The sequence below is a fragment of the Myotis daubentonii genome, chromosome 5 (genome assembly GCF_963259705.1).
Source record: "Myotis daubentonii chromosome 5, mMyoDau2.1, whole genome shotgun sequence".
Taxonomy (NCBI): Eukaryota; Metazoa; Chordata; class Mammalia; order Chiroptera; family Vespertilionidae; genus Myotis; species Myotis daubentonii.
The window spans coordinates 108781002-108793828 of NC_081844.1; positions in this window are offsets into that span (position 1 = coordinate 108781002).

Genomic DNA, 12827 nt, shown 5'->3' on the forward strand with positions numbered 1-12827 from the left:
TGATCAATGATTCTCTCTCATCATGGATGTTTCTGTCTCTCTCGCCCACTCCCTTCCTCTCTGAAATCAATATATATACACAAAATGTAAAACAGGGATGCTAGATTCAGAATACCACCATTTTGTAGCCCTTAATGAATTAATGAATCTAGCAATGATCATCAATGACTGTTAACATCACAAAATGAAACAACTAGGCATGTAACGCCTGATGAAATATAATTGCGGGGAGAAATTGAACCTGGATCTATCAGGCCTGTATATCTAATTACAGAGGAACATATTGGACATCCACAATGATGCAGCCAGCAAAATCAAGATTGTGAAACTAAAAAAAAAAAAACTTAAAAAAAAAAAGAGAGAGAGAAAGGGAACTGATACATTGTAAAAGAGACTTGAGACATTTGCCTACATTTAAATGGCAACTGTAGACAAGGGGGTGGGAAATGGTCATTCTCCATGACCCTTTGTTATTTATTGCTGTTTTACACACCTTTAAACTTGGGAGTCATTTCTTACCCAGTCATAGGTGAAGATTTAAAAAGATACCAGAATCCCTCTAGGCTGGACCATCGAGGGCTCAGACCTTTGAGCAATGAAGTTTTGAGTGAAGAAATTAACTGACTTAGATGCTGGCCAAAGGCGAGGGGATGTCAGAAAGGGTAGTGAGAAGGGGAAGCGATGAGTGTCGGCCACAGGCTTGTGACTGGAAATGGGGAATGTACTGGTATCCATCTGCGTTGTCTTGCTTGCGTATCATATTATTGTTATTTAAAATCTTTTAGATCTCTTTTCTTATCCTTTTCCTCATTAAAAAAAAAACAACTTTTAAGTATTTTTATTGATGTCAGAGAGGAAGGGAGAGGGAGAGAGACAGAAACATCAATGATGAGAGAGAATCATTGACCGGCTGCCTCCTGCACGCCCCCCACTGGGGATGGAGCCCTCAACCCAGGCCTGTGCCCTGATCGGGAATCAAACTGCAACCTCTTGGTTCATAGGTCAACACTCAACCACTGAGCATTGGCCAATGAACGGCCGGGCATTTTCCTTCTTTTTAGTGTCAGAATTGAGTTGGTGCCGGTTAAACTTTGGTTTGGTCCCCGGGTCGCAAACATTGAGGTGGGACTGAAGGAAGCCACCCTGGACTCGGAGCCATGGCAGCACCTGGACCTGCTTCTGTGTCTCTCTCCTGAGGACGGTGTGTGTTCTCGCTGAGTGTGAGATGATGACGGTTACCCCATGATGGATGGGAACATTAAAAACACTAAGTGTGTGCATGCGAGTACCAGGCAGCCAGATGGCATGTGGTGGGTGTGGCAGGACCTGATCATTGCCTTTGGGGTCCACTCTTCTCTTCCTTAGAGGGGTCATAGGATTTTCAGCAGGGCCTGCATTTCCCAACCTGCATGCAGCTTTATGATCAGGTGACTAAGTTCCGGCCAATGGGATGCAAGAAGTTTTTCACCCTCTTTGCTGCCTTTCACCTTGGTTTCTGCGTCCTGTGCTTGGAACGTGCATGTGCCCCTGGAGCGCCATCCTGGAACATTAGGAAGGAGCTGGGCCCTGAGACTCCCCGGGTAACAAGAGCATACTGACCCGAATTCCTTGCCTCTGGATTTTGACGCAGGAGGGGGAGATCAACTGATCTTGTTTAAGCCGCTGTCACTTAGGTCTCTGTCATGCGCACTGAGCCTAATCCTAATGAATTCAGCAGATAGCCTTTGGTTTTGCCTGCCCAGCCACAACTTCCCATTCTTTCGGGGGGACTTCCTCTACCCCGTTCCTGTGGTTCTGGTGGGCTGTGAGTCACCGGGCTCCTCCCTCCCTTTTTCCCCCAACAGGATGGGTAGCTAACCAAACCGTACCAACCAGAATCCCCCTCCCTGTGCCAGGAAGGGAAACCTGAGTGGGGTGGCATCCTCAGGCAGGTGGGTCTGAGTTCATGTGACATCAGTGTCCCAGCGTGGGCTGGACCCTCTCATTTCTGAGTCCTCTTTACTCCACTTCTCCTTTGATTCTGTGAGCTCACCAGTGTTCTTCACATCCCTCTCTCTCTCCCCCGAATCCAGAGTAGCTTTCTGTCCCCATCAACCCGAGAACCACAGCGGAGGATGCCCCATCAGCATGCCTTTCGCCTTCTCATCCTTTCACCTCTGATTTTGGGGTGTCCCCCCCTGGAATCCCTGATACTCCTTAGTTACCATGTTTCCATAACAGATCGCCCCATAATCTAGTAAACGTATAAATGTCATCAAACAACAATTGTTTTGTTTTCATCCCTTCTGTTCCGGGGGTTGAGTGGGCTCGGCTAACGTGCGTCTGACTGGGGACGCTCTGGTTTTTGCAGTCGGACGGCGGCTAGGGCTGCTGTCGTCTGGAAGGCTTCCTGAATTTTCCAGCACAGCCAACTGGATGTCCAACAGCTCAACTCAATTCTGACACTAACTACTCGGAGTTACCATCAGAGTCCATAGGCTCATGCGCTCAGTCCCACAAGAGGGCCCCACTTCAGAGGCCAGCCACAGTCATGGGGCCACTCAGACTTCTGGCAGCCTGGCTGTAAATTCAGGGGCTCCCTCAACCCCGGTTCAGGTTTGATAATTCACTGGAATGACTTACAGACTTAGGAAACCACCATACTTAGGACTACTGGTTTGTTATAAATGAACAGCCAGATGAATAGGATACAATGGAATATTATTTAGCCTTAAGAAAGAAGGGAATGGCCGAAACCGGTTTGGCTCAGTGGATAGAGCGTCGGCTTGCGGACTGAAAGGTCCCAGGTTCGATTCCGGTTAAGGGCATGTACCTGGGTTGCGGGCACATCCCCAGTGGGGGATGTGCAGGAGGCAGCTGATCGATGTCTCTCTCATCGATGTTTCTGGCTCTCTGTCTCTCTCCCTTCCTCTCTGTGAAAAATCAATAAAATATATTTAAAAAAAAAAAAAAAAGAAAGAAAGAAGGGAATGCCACCATTTGTGATACAGGTGCTGAACGAAATAAGCTAGACGCAGAGGGCAAATACTACGTGACGACGCTTATATGATGTGGATGAAAGGGGCCACCTGCTGACCTGACAAGCTCAGGGGAGGCCTGCATGGCGGTCTTGTAAACTCAGAGACCTAAAGTCACCACAAAGGATGGTCTGAAATGAAACTTTAACTAAAAGCAGTTATGCCCTAGCCAGCTTGGCTCAGTGGATAGAGCATCAGCCTGGGGACTGAAGGGTCCCAGGTTCGATTCCAGCCAAGGGCACATGCCTGGGTTGTGGGCTCAATCCCCAGTAGGGGGTGTGCAGGAGGCAGCCGATCAATGATTTTCTCTCATGGTTGCTGTTTTTCTCTCTCTCTCCTTCTCCCTTCCTCTCTGAAATCAATAAAGAAATATATTTAAAAATAGAAATAAATAAAAGCAGTTATGGTGGGCAGTTATGTCCTAGGCCAGTATCTTCACTGACAAGGTCAACCTTTACCCTAACTGAGCCTATCTGTCTTTTTGCATCTATGATAACATACCCTTGAAGTGTCTGGGTAACTTGTAACTTTCCTTTTTATGGACCCCCTGGGGCACAACCAAATGTGTTGGGCGCCAGGACAGAGACCACAAATTCCTTCATTGTTATCATGTGAATTGTCATCGCGCTATCTGGTTAAAAACTCGCAGTCTCTCCTCTCGGCAGGGAAGGCGACTTTCAGTCTCAGCTCCGCTTGAGGCTGCGTTACTTTGGTCAGTCTCTGGGCCATAATTTTCTCTGGACAAGAAGGCAGCCTGGAGACACTAAGGCAGTGGTTCTCAACCTTGGCTGCACATTAGAATTACCTGGGAATCTTTTCAAAATCCTGATTTCTGGGCCTCATCCTCCGGAAATTCTGTTTCTTTGTTATGGGGTGGGGCCACAACATTAGTACCAAAGAAATAGAATTTCCGGAGGATGAGGCCCAGAAATCAGGATTTTAAAAAGATTCCCAGGTGATTCTAATGTGCAGCCAAGGTTGAGAACCACTGGCTAACCGCTATGCCGTACACCTGAAACTAATACAAAATAATACTGAATGTCAATTGTACTTGAAAAATTTTAAAAATGAAATTTTAAAAAACTGGAAAAAAATTTAAAACAACGAAGTATTAACACACACACACACACAAAGTGAAGGAGGCAGGAGGACACTTTTGGGAGTGATGGGTATGCTCATGACATAGATGGCGATAATGGCTTCCCCAGTGTACACTTACCTCCACACTCACCTCGTATCCATGAAGCATGGACAGCTTTGGGCCCTGCCGGTAGCTCAGGTGGTTAGAGCATTGTCTGAGGTCCTGGGTGCCATCCCCATCAGGATGCAACCAGTGAATGCATAAGTAAGCAGAACAACAAAGTGATGCTTCTCTCTCTCTTTTTTATGTCAGTTATACTTCAATCAATGCTGAAAAGACAAGGTCCGAGGTTGGGGAGAATGAGAATTAGAATTAGAGCTCCATGCCCTCTCCCTGTGAATTCTGGGCACACGGCCCTACCAGGACTAATGTTTACCAACCCGGAAGTTCCTGCAGCCTCACTGTTTCAGGGTTTTCCTATGGCGTTCCATTTCACAGGCGGATTGATTAAATCACCGGTCACCTGGTTGACCTTCATCCTGTCTCTCTCCCCGAGGTGGGGGCTGGGGCGTGCTGCTGAAGGTTCCAGCCCTCATTTATCTGGCAACCGGCTTCCACCCTGAAGCTATTAGGGACCCGTATGAGTCACCTCATTAGCATAAACTCAGGTACAGTTGAAAAGGTCATCTTGTCTTTGAGTCATATAAGACACTCCTATCACTCAGGAACTCCCAGGGGTATTAGGAGCTCCGTGCCGTGCCTGGACCTGGGGACAAAGACCAAATATATTTCTTATTACCCTGCACTTCCTCCCTCCAGACTCTGGCAATTGAAGCTGGCTGTTGGCTGGCCCTCAGCTAGGCTGTCATTCAGAGCACCTGTATGTGGTCTTGTCACGTGGCCTGCCTTCCTCCCAACTTGATGACTAGGCTCCAAGAGCAAGCTGCCAGGAGGCCCCAGGTAGACCCCTGGCATACCACGGCCCTTCACACTTTCTACCCTAGACACAGTCCCGCCCAGCTGCAAGGGAAGGGACCACAGAGCTCATTTCTCAATGGGAGGAGAGTCAATCCTACTTTGTAGGAGGGACAGGGAGGATAGGAGACCTCGTTGGTTGTGGCCAACTTGGAAAATACCATTTGCCACGACTAGAGAAACCCAACTAATACCCTGCCTTCCCTCCAGGCCAAAGACCAGGTCCTCCTTTGGGCCAGTCTGAGTTACTTCACTTCTCTCTTCCAAACCAGGAATGGTTTGTTTTTGCGACAGCACTTGTGGCTTTACTATCCTGGAAGCTCCTTGAGGGCAAGGACCAGCGCTTTCAAATTTTACACGGAAAGAATGAATACATGGAGTAGTTAGTGTAGTGACTAAGACCGCAGGCTCTGGCATCAAACTACTTTCATTCAAAGTGCCATTTGCCAGAGACCTGACGTTGAGCAAGGTACTAAAAAGAGTGCAACATAACCTATGTAGTACTTTAATCTATAAAAAAAAGAGTGCAAAACATCTCAATAATTTTACGTTGATTACATGTTAAAATGAAAATATTCAGCTATCTTGAGTTTCATAAAACTTATTAGAATTAATCACATTATTCCAAACTCATAAAGTTGTACAACTTTTTGTATGTCTATCACACCTCCATAAGTTGGTTTTGAAAAATTAGTTGTGCCCTAGCTGGTTTGGCTCAGTGGATAGAGCATTGGCCTGTGGACTGAAGGGTCCCGGGCTGGATTCCAGGTAAGGTCCCAGGGCACATGCCCGGGTTGTGGGCTTGATCCCCAGTAGGGGGCGTGCAGGAGGCAGCCCATCAATGATTCTCTCTCATCATTGATGTTTTTATCTTTCCCTCTCCTTTCTTCTCTGAAATCAATAAAAAATATATATATTTTAAAAATTAGTTGCATTTATTTCCTTTTACTTTTGTTTTAATGCTGTGACTGGGACATTCTGTGTGGCTTGCATTATTTTTATTATTAATTTGCTTGCGTTATATTCTATTGGACATTTCCTGGTGTGACACACCACCCCCGCAAACTTTAGCAAACAAAGGAGCAAGCAGCAGCTGGCTTTGGGTCTGGAGGGTGTGAGGTAATCTAACCTCTCTCCTGCCTGATTCTGGGCACGACTCTTGCTGTCCAGACTCCAGCGACAAAACTGGTGGATCCGCAGGCTGGGGCCCAAGCCAACAGCCCGCCTTTGGGTCAGACTCACACACTGATGGTGCCAGGCTCTCTGTAGCTTCTTCTATCCTAAGCCCTTCCTTGTTTCATTGTACCCAGCTTTGGTAAACATATCCTCAAAATAAAAACATAAACATAAATAAAAATAAAGGTGCTTCTTTTTTTAAAAAAAATAGGGCACGATTCATGTCTTCGAATCTTTGATTCAAAATGTTTTACTTTTTCAGACTTTAAAGTTGGAAATACATCTGGATTCTTTAAAAAGAAAGAAGAGGCACTTCCCTAATTGTCTCAGGGTTCTTTCTCCCCGTTATCAGGTCCCTGTCCGGCCACCTGCGGAGCAGGTCACCCTGAGGGTCGTAGCCGGGACGCAGGCCAGGTGTGGCTTATGGCTACAGAGGATCGAAGTGGGCTGGTCCTACGAGGGTCGCCCTGGGGGAGAGCCCTTCCCCTCGGCTGTGCGGCTGTGCGGGGCCTCCCATTTCTGCCTCTTTTGGTACATTTCCTCCTCCTGGAGGAGCCCCTGTGCCGGTAGCTTCCTGGGATACGGGGTGTGGGAGGTAAAACCGTTTTGAGAACTGACGTGGCTGGAATGTCCTCATTTTACCCGCCCACTTGATCAATGCTTTGGCAGTTACTGGTTGAAAATCAGTTTTGTTCAGAATCGTGAAGGCGTGGCTCCACTTTCTACTTTCTGTTTCCTTATGACGGCTCTTTCTGTGGATCTTGTAGGATCTTATCGGGCCTGGCCTGCTGTTTCACAATGCGGGGTTGGGGGTTGGGGGTTCGGGGGCTCAGGGCGTTTCCTTCCCTGCGCTGGCACTTTCCCGCCGCGAACTCCTGCCCTCCGCGTCCACCGGGAAGTTTCCTCCTCTGCAGCCCCGCCGTTCTTTCCTTTCTGTTGCAGGATCTTACTAAGAGGCCTGGGCCTCCTGAGCTGGTTCCCTCCTCGGCTCCCGGCTCCCGGTGTCCCGTTCTCTCCCTCCAGGACTCCCAGGTCTCCTGAGAGGTTTCCTCACCGTGATGTTCCAGCCTTTCTGGTTTTTTGTTTGGTTTTGCCAGCTTGCTTTGAATCTCTGAGTTCTTTTTTAAATCATCTGAATGTTTCTTTTTTTAAAGTAGTGCTCCCTTCTTATTCCTGATGAATTATCAATGAAGTTATCGACAGCCTTACGAACAGTTTCCTTCTCCCTAAAGTATTTTTGTTTTTCCTCAAATTTCCTCTGTGTGTGTGTGTGTGTTATTTGATTTCGAGCTCCCATTCTGGACGCTTGGCTCATATAACCTTTAATCTATGTCTGCTGCCAATCAGAGGTGGGAAACTAAAAGTTAACGGGGAGCTCTAGGGGAGTTAGGAGGCTTTGTGGAGACTTTTCCCATGTTTGCTTGTTTTTTTAAAAAAAATATATTTCTATTGATTTCAGAGAGGAAAGGAGAGGAAGAGAGAGACAGAAACATCAATGATGAGAGGGAATCATTGATTGGCTGCCTCCTGCACGCCCCACACTAGGGATCGAGCCTGAAACCTGAGCATGTGCCCTTGATCGGAATGGAACCCAGGACCCTTCAGTCCTCCGCAGGCCGACGCTCTATCCCCTGAGCCAAACCAGCCCAGGACTCTCCCCGTGTTGATATCTGTTCCTGAGTAGAGCCCTCCGCGCTTCGTCGTCCTACTCTGAGGACAAGTGTCTGAGGGTGGGGGTGAAGAGGTTCAGGACTCAGCCCAGGCTAGGAATACTCCCTGGGTTTCCCTGCCTGGAGGGAACCTGCAGTCTTCTGCAGGGCAAGGGCAAGGGCAAGGGGAAGGGGAAGGCGGAGGCGGCCCCCTTGCCTGGTCCATGCTAGGAAGCCATGTGCACTGCCTGCTGCTGCTTCTCCGCTCCATCCCATCTCCCTCATCCCACTCTCCTTCCCCCCAGTCCCATAGGTGCCTGGGGCTGCGTCCCCAGCACACGGTGTTGATCAGCTTTTCCCACGGCTGGTCTAGGTGGCTACATCAGTGTCCATCAGTCTGACCCCTCATTCCAGCTTCTGATATCTCTTGTCTTTTTTTCTATAATTTCTGTTCTAGGATTATGGGGCCTTTAAAAAAGAAATCCTTTTCCTGAAATTCTAGTGGTGCTTTGGGTTGAAGTGAAATTAGATACTTGCATGTAATTCCATCATGTTAACCTGGAAATGAATACTATATGTCCGTTTACCTAGTAAGCATCTCCCCCACTAGAACGTAGGTTTTCTGTAGAATGATGGCAGGGTTTTGGTTCATTTCACGCTTCTAACACCTAGACAGGGATCGGAACATAATTGATTGACCTTGAATGAGGGACATGATTGCATACACAAAAGGCACTTGAGAAATAACTATATAGCACATGCAGAATTGCACAGGGCCTCATATTTAGTTTTAACTATTTTGGACCATCTGTTGCCATGGAGAACATTACAAACAGACACTCAAAGCCAAACTTGGAGAAGTTTTAAATGAACTTGTTTTAAATGAAAGCTATTTTCCATATGTGGGTTGTACATTACTTTTGTTATTTTATGATAACGATCCAAACTCTTTTTTATTTTTTTTATTTTTTATTTTTAAATATATTTTATTGATTTTTTACAGAGAGGAAGGGAGAGAGATAGAGAGTTAGAAACATCGATGAAAGAGAAACATTGATCAGCTGCCTCCTGCACATCTCTACTGGGGATATGCCCGCAACCCAGGTACATGCCCTTGACTGGAATCGAACCCGGGACCTTTCAGTCCGCAGGCCAACGCTCTATCCACTGAGCCAAACCGGTTTCGGCACGATCCAATCTTTTATATGGTAGGCGTTCATCTTATCAATCTAGAGAAATAATGATCTGAGTGTGGCTGTGCCACATATTGGCTCAAAAACTCATGTCCTGTCCAATACAGCCCATCCTCAAGGTGGTCTGTAACCCAGCCGGCGGTTATCTCTGGATCTAAACCTGGAGCAACCCACATGCCTGGCTCTCCCAGTGTCACATCTGAGGACTCTAAGGTCCAGGACTTTGTTCTCGGTGGAAAACTCCTTTCTTCTTGCTCCAAGACCCACCATAAACCTACCCAGACCCATCTCTCAACTCTCATCCCTCTGAGGAAAGCCCTTTTATTAGCGTGAATATAGTTTTTTGCCTTGTGATAAGCACTATATTTGTACCCCACTTACAGCACTTACCAGTGGGCCTGGTATCCTGGCAACGAGGTCGCTATCTGGCTCATTTGCTGTCCAGGCATAACACGCAGGCAGCCCTCAAATGTTTGTGCACTTGAATTAAATTACTGACCGGAGGCCCACACTTTTATTCGCTTCTGTCCTAAGGACATGAGGGTAATTACACTTAGTGGTTTAAGTTTGCCATAGATGTACTGGACATTTTTATCAGCTCTTGACATTTTACCTCCTTTTCAAGGGAGATTTTTATGAACAGAGCAAGAAGGAGATGTCCTCTGCCCTGGGAACATGTTTATTGTGAAATAATTACAAGACAAAAATGTTTAAAACAACTTGTGGAGAAAAGATCTGATTTCAAAAAACCACTACAGCCATAGCTGGTTTGGCTCAATGGATAGAGCTGTAGCCTGCAGACTGAAGGGTCCCAGGTTCGATTCCAGTCAAGGGCAAGTACCTTGGTTGCGGGCACATCCCCAGCAGGGGATGTGCAGGAGGCAGCTGATTGATGTTTCTCATCTGCCGGGGTCCAACCCCAGCAGGTCCAGGGGTCCCCAAAGGTGTGGACGGAGTCGGCGAAGAAGGAATGACACAGAGACAGCGTTCAGTTGATCAGCAGCCTAGCCAGGATCTCTAGCCCGGATCTCCAGCCAAGTTCTGGTCTGGATCTCCAGAGAGGTTCTGCTTAGGATCTCCAGAGAGGTTCTGTCCAGGTTCTCCAGTCAGGTTCAGTCACCAGGTTCTAGTCAGGCTCTCCTGCCAATCTCCGCAGTCAGGTTCAGTCCAGGATCCCCTGCCATGCTCTCTCGCCAGGCTCCGCCTCCAGGCTCCGAGGCCAGTCCCTGTCCAGGATCCTCCGGCATGCTCTCACCAGCGAAGTTCTTCTGTCTCTAGAGAACGTTCTGTGTAGGTTCTGTGCCTAGGCTCTGTCTCTCTTGGTCCTGTCTTCCAAGCCCTGTCTCCTAAGTTCTGTGTTCTAAGTTCTGAGTCTGTCTCTAGATTCTGAGTTCTGTCTCTTGCTGTCTTGTTACATCTGTATTTATACCAGTTGATTCAATCCTATCAATCTCTATTACAAAGGTTAGGGCGTTTCTTATCTCCATTCCAGGGAGTAAAGATTATGTAGCTTAAGCATGATTGTTCATAGTTAAAGTGATTAATTACCCGCCTGGCACTTAGTTGAGGGGTTTTATTCCCTCCCTAACTTCAGGGGAAAATCCCTACCTGGGGATTCAACCTTTCTCGGAGAGGTGACCTTGGTTAAAACACAGGGCCAAGAAGGTGAGCAAACATATTAAGAACCGTATGCCATATATGCCAGGTCCCTTGAAACAGCAAGGATGGACCGGCTCCCGGCACTCATCAATGTTTCTAACTCTCTATCCCTCTCCCTTCCTCTCTGTAAAAAATCAATAAAATATATTTTAAAAAAATTCTCCCCTACTAACCCAGGAACTCCATTTTTGGGAACATAGATTAAAGAAGGAAACTTAATGCCCTGGAGGTTGCTCAGTGGTTAGAGCATCAGCCTGAGCACCAAAGGCTCACAGGTTCAGTTCCTAGTCAAGGGCCTTACCTAGGTTTTGGGTTCCCTCCCACCCTGGTCAGTCAGTCAGGGTGTCCGGGAGGCAACCAATTGATGTGTCTCTCTCACATTGATGCTCCTCTCTCTCTCCCTCCCTCCCTTCCATTCTCTCTAAAAAGCAATGGGAAAAATATCCTCTGGTGAGGGATTAACATAAATAAATAAATAAATAAATAAATAAATCCTATATAGATTCTTGCACATGTTCAGCCCAGCTCTGTTTAGCAAATGGGGCCAACTCAACTGTACGGTAAGAGAGGAGTGGCTAAGTTAAGGTGCATATGCATAATAGAATGAACAGTAAGCAGCCATTAAATATGGTCTAATGATGATTCAGTATGACTTGTTTAAAACATGTTCATTATGTATATAAAAATAATAACTGAGCAGAAATACACCAAACTGCCCTGGTTGGTTTGGCTCCGTGGGTAGAGCATCGGCCTGGGGACTGGAAGGTCCCGGGTTCGATTCTGGTCAAGGGCACATGCCCGAGTTGTGGGCTCAATCCCCGGTAGGGGGCATGCAAGAGGCAGCCAATCAACCATTCTCTCTCATCATTGATGTTTCTATCGCTCCCTCTCCCTCTCTGAAAGCAATAAAAATATATTTTAAAAAAATACACCAAACTATTGGCACTTGAATGGTCTGCTAACAGCACATTATCTCCAGGACTTGGTACAAAATGACAAGAGAAAAAAAATTCGAGATGTTCTGAATTAAATTACGGAGGGCCCGGCGGGCTGGTGTGTGGCTCAGTGATTGAAGTTGACCTACGAACCAGGAGGTCACAGTTGGAACCCCCGGCAGGTGCCCTGACCTTTCAGTCCTCAGTTTGGGGCGTGCAGGAGGCAGCCAGTCAATGATTCTCTCTCATCATTGATGTTTCTCTCTCCCCCTCCCCATTCCTCTTTGAAATTAATAAAAACTCCTTTTTAAAAAACTTACGGAGGGCTGAGTGAAAGGGCCAGCCAGGCTGTTAATAGCTGGGGGCCAGCTAGCGAGATTGGTCCCATTCCCGAGTATGGGTAGGAACTTGGGATGGACCTCAGGTGGCTTTCCCGCCATTATCCAGGGAGGGAGCAGCCAGGTGCCATCCAACCCCCGAGCTCCCGCTTCTTGTTTCCACGTGCACTTTCCGGACTGGCACCCACCACCCGCCCCAGGGAGCAAACACTTCCTGCAGACGCTGCACCTCCCCTACCCGCTTATCCGTGGCCAGTGCAAACTCTTTTAAAAAAATATATTTTTAATTCATTTCAGAGAGGAAAGGAGAAGGCGAGAAGGAAACATCAATGATGAGAGAGAATCATGGGTCGGCTGCCTCCTGCACCCGGGATGGAGCCCACAACCCGGGCACGTCCCTGACCCGGAATCCAAGTGGCCTCCCGGGTCCCAGGTCAGCCTGCCACCCCTGAGCCAGGCCGGCCGGACCCGTGTAAATTCTTCCACAACCTACATCTTTCTTCCCCAAACTGTTTCCATGAAAGAGCTGGTCAGCTCCAGGACTTCAAGTTGCCTTTTCCTCCTCCGGGCGCGGCTGCAGGTGGTTAGACTCCTCGCCCAGGCCCCGTCTTCTTTTCCCGCCGGAAATGGCCCCGTAAGCCGTGCTTTTCCAAATACCTTCAGCCGTGGACGTTAGCATTTCTGTTCAACAAAAGCACAGGACAGTAAGATGCTCGACGCATTAAAAATCATCGAAAACGCATACACGCAGGGGGACAAAGTTCAGCACCTTTTCGGTTGAACGAACCTATAATGTTTGAATAA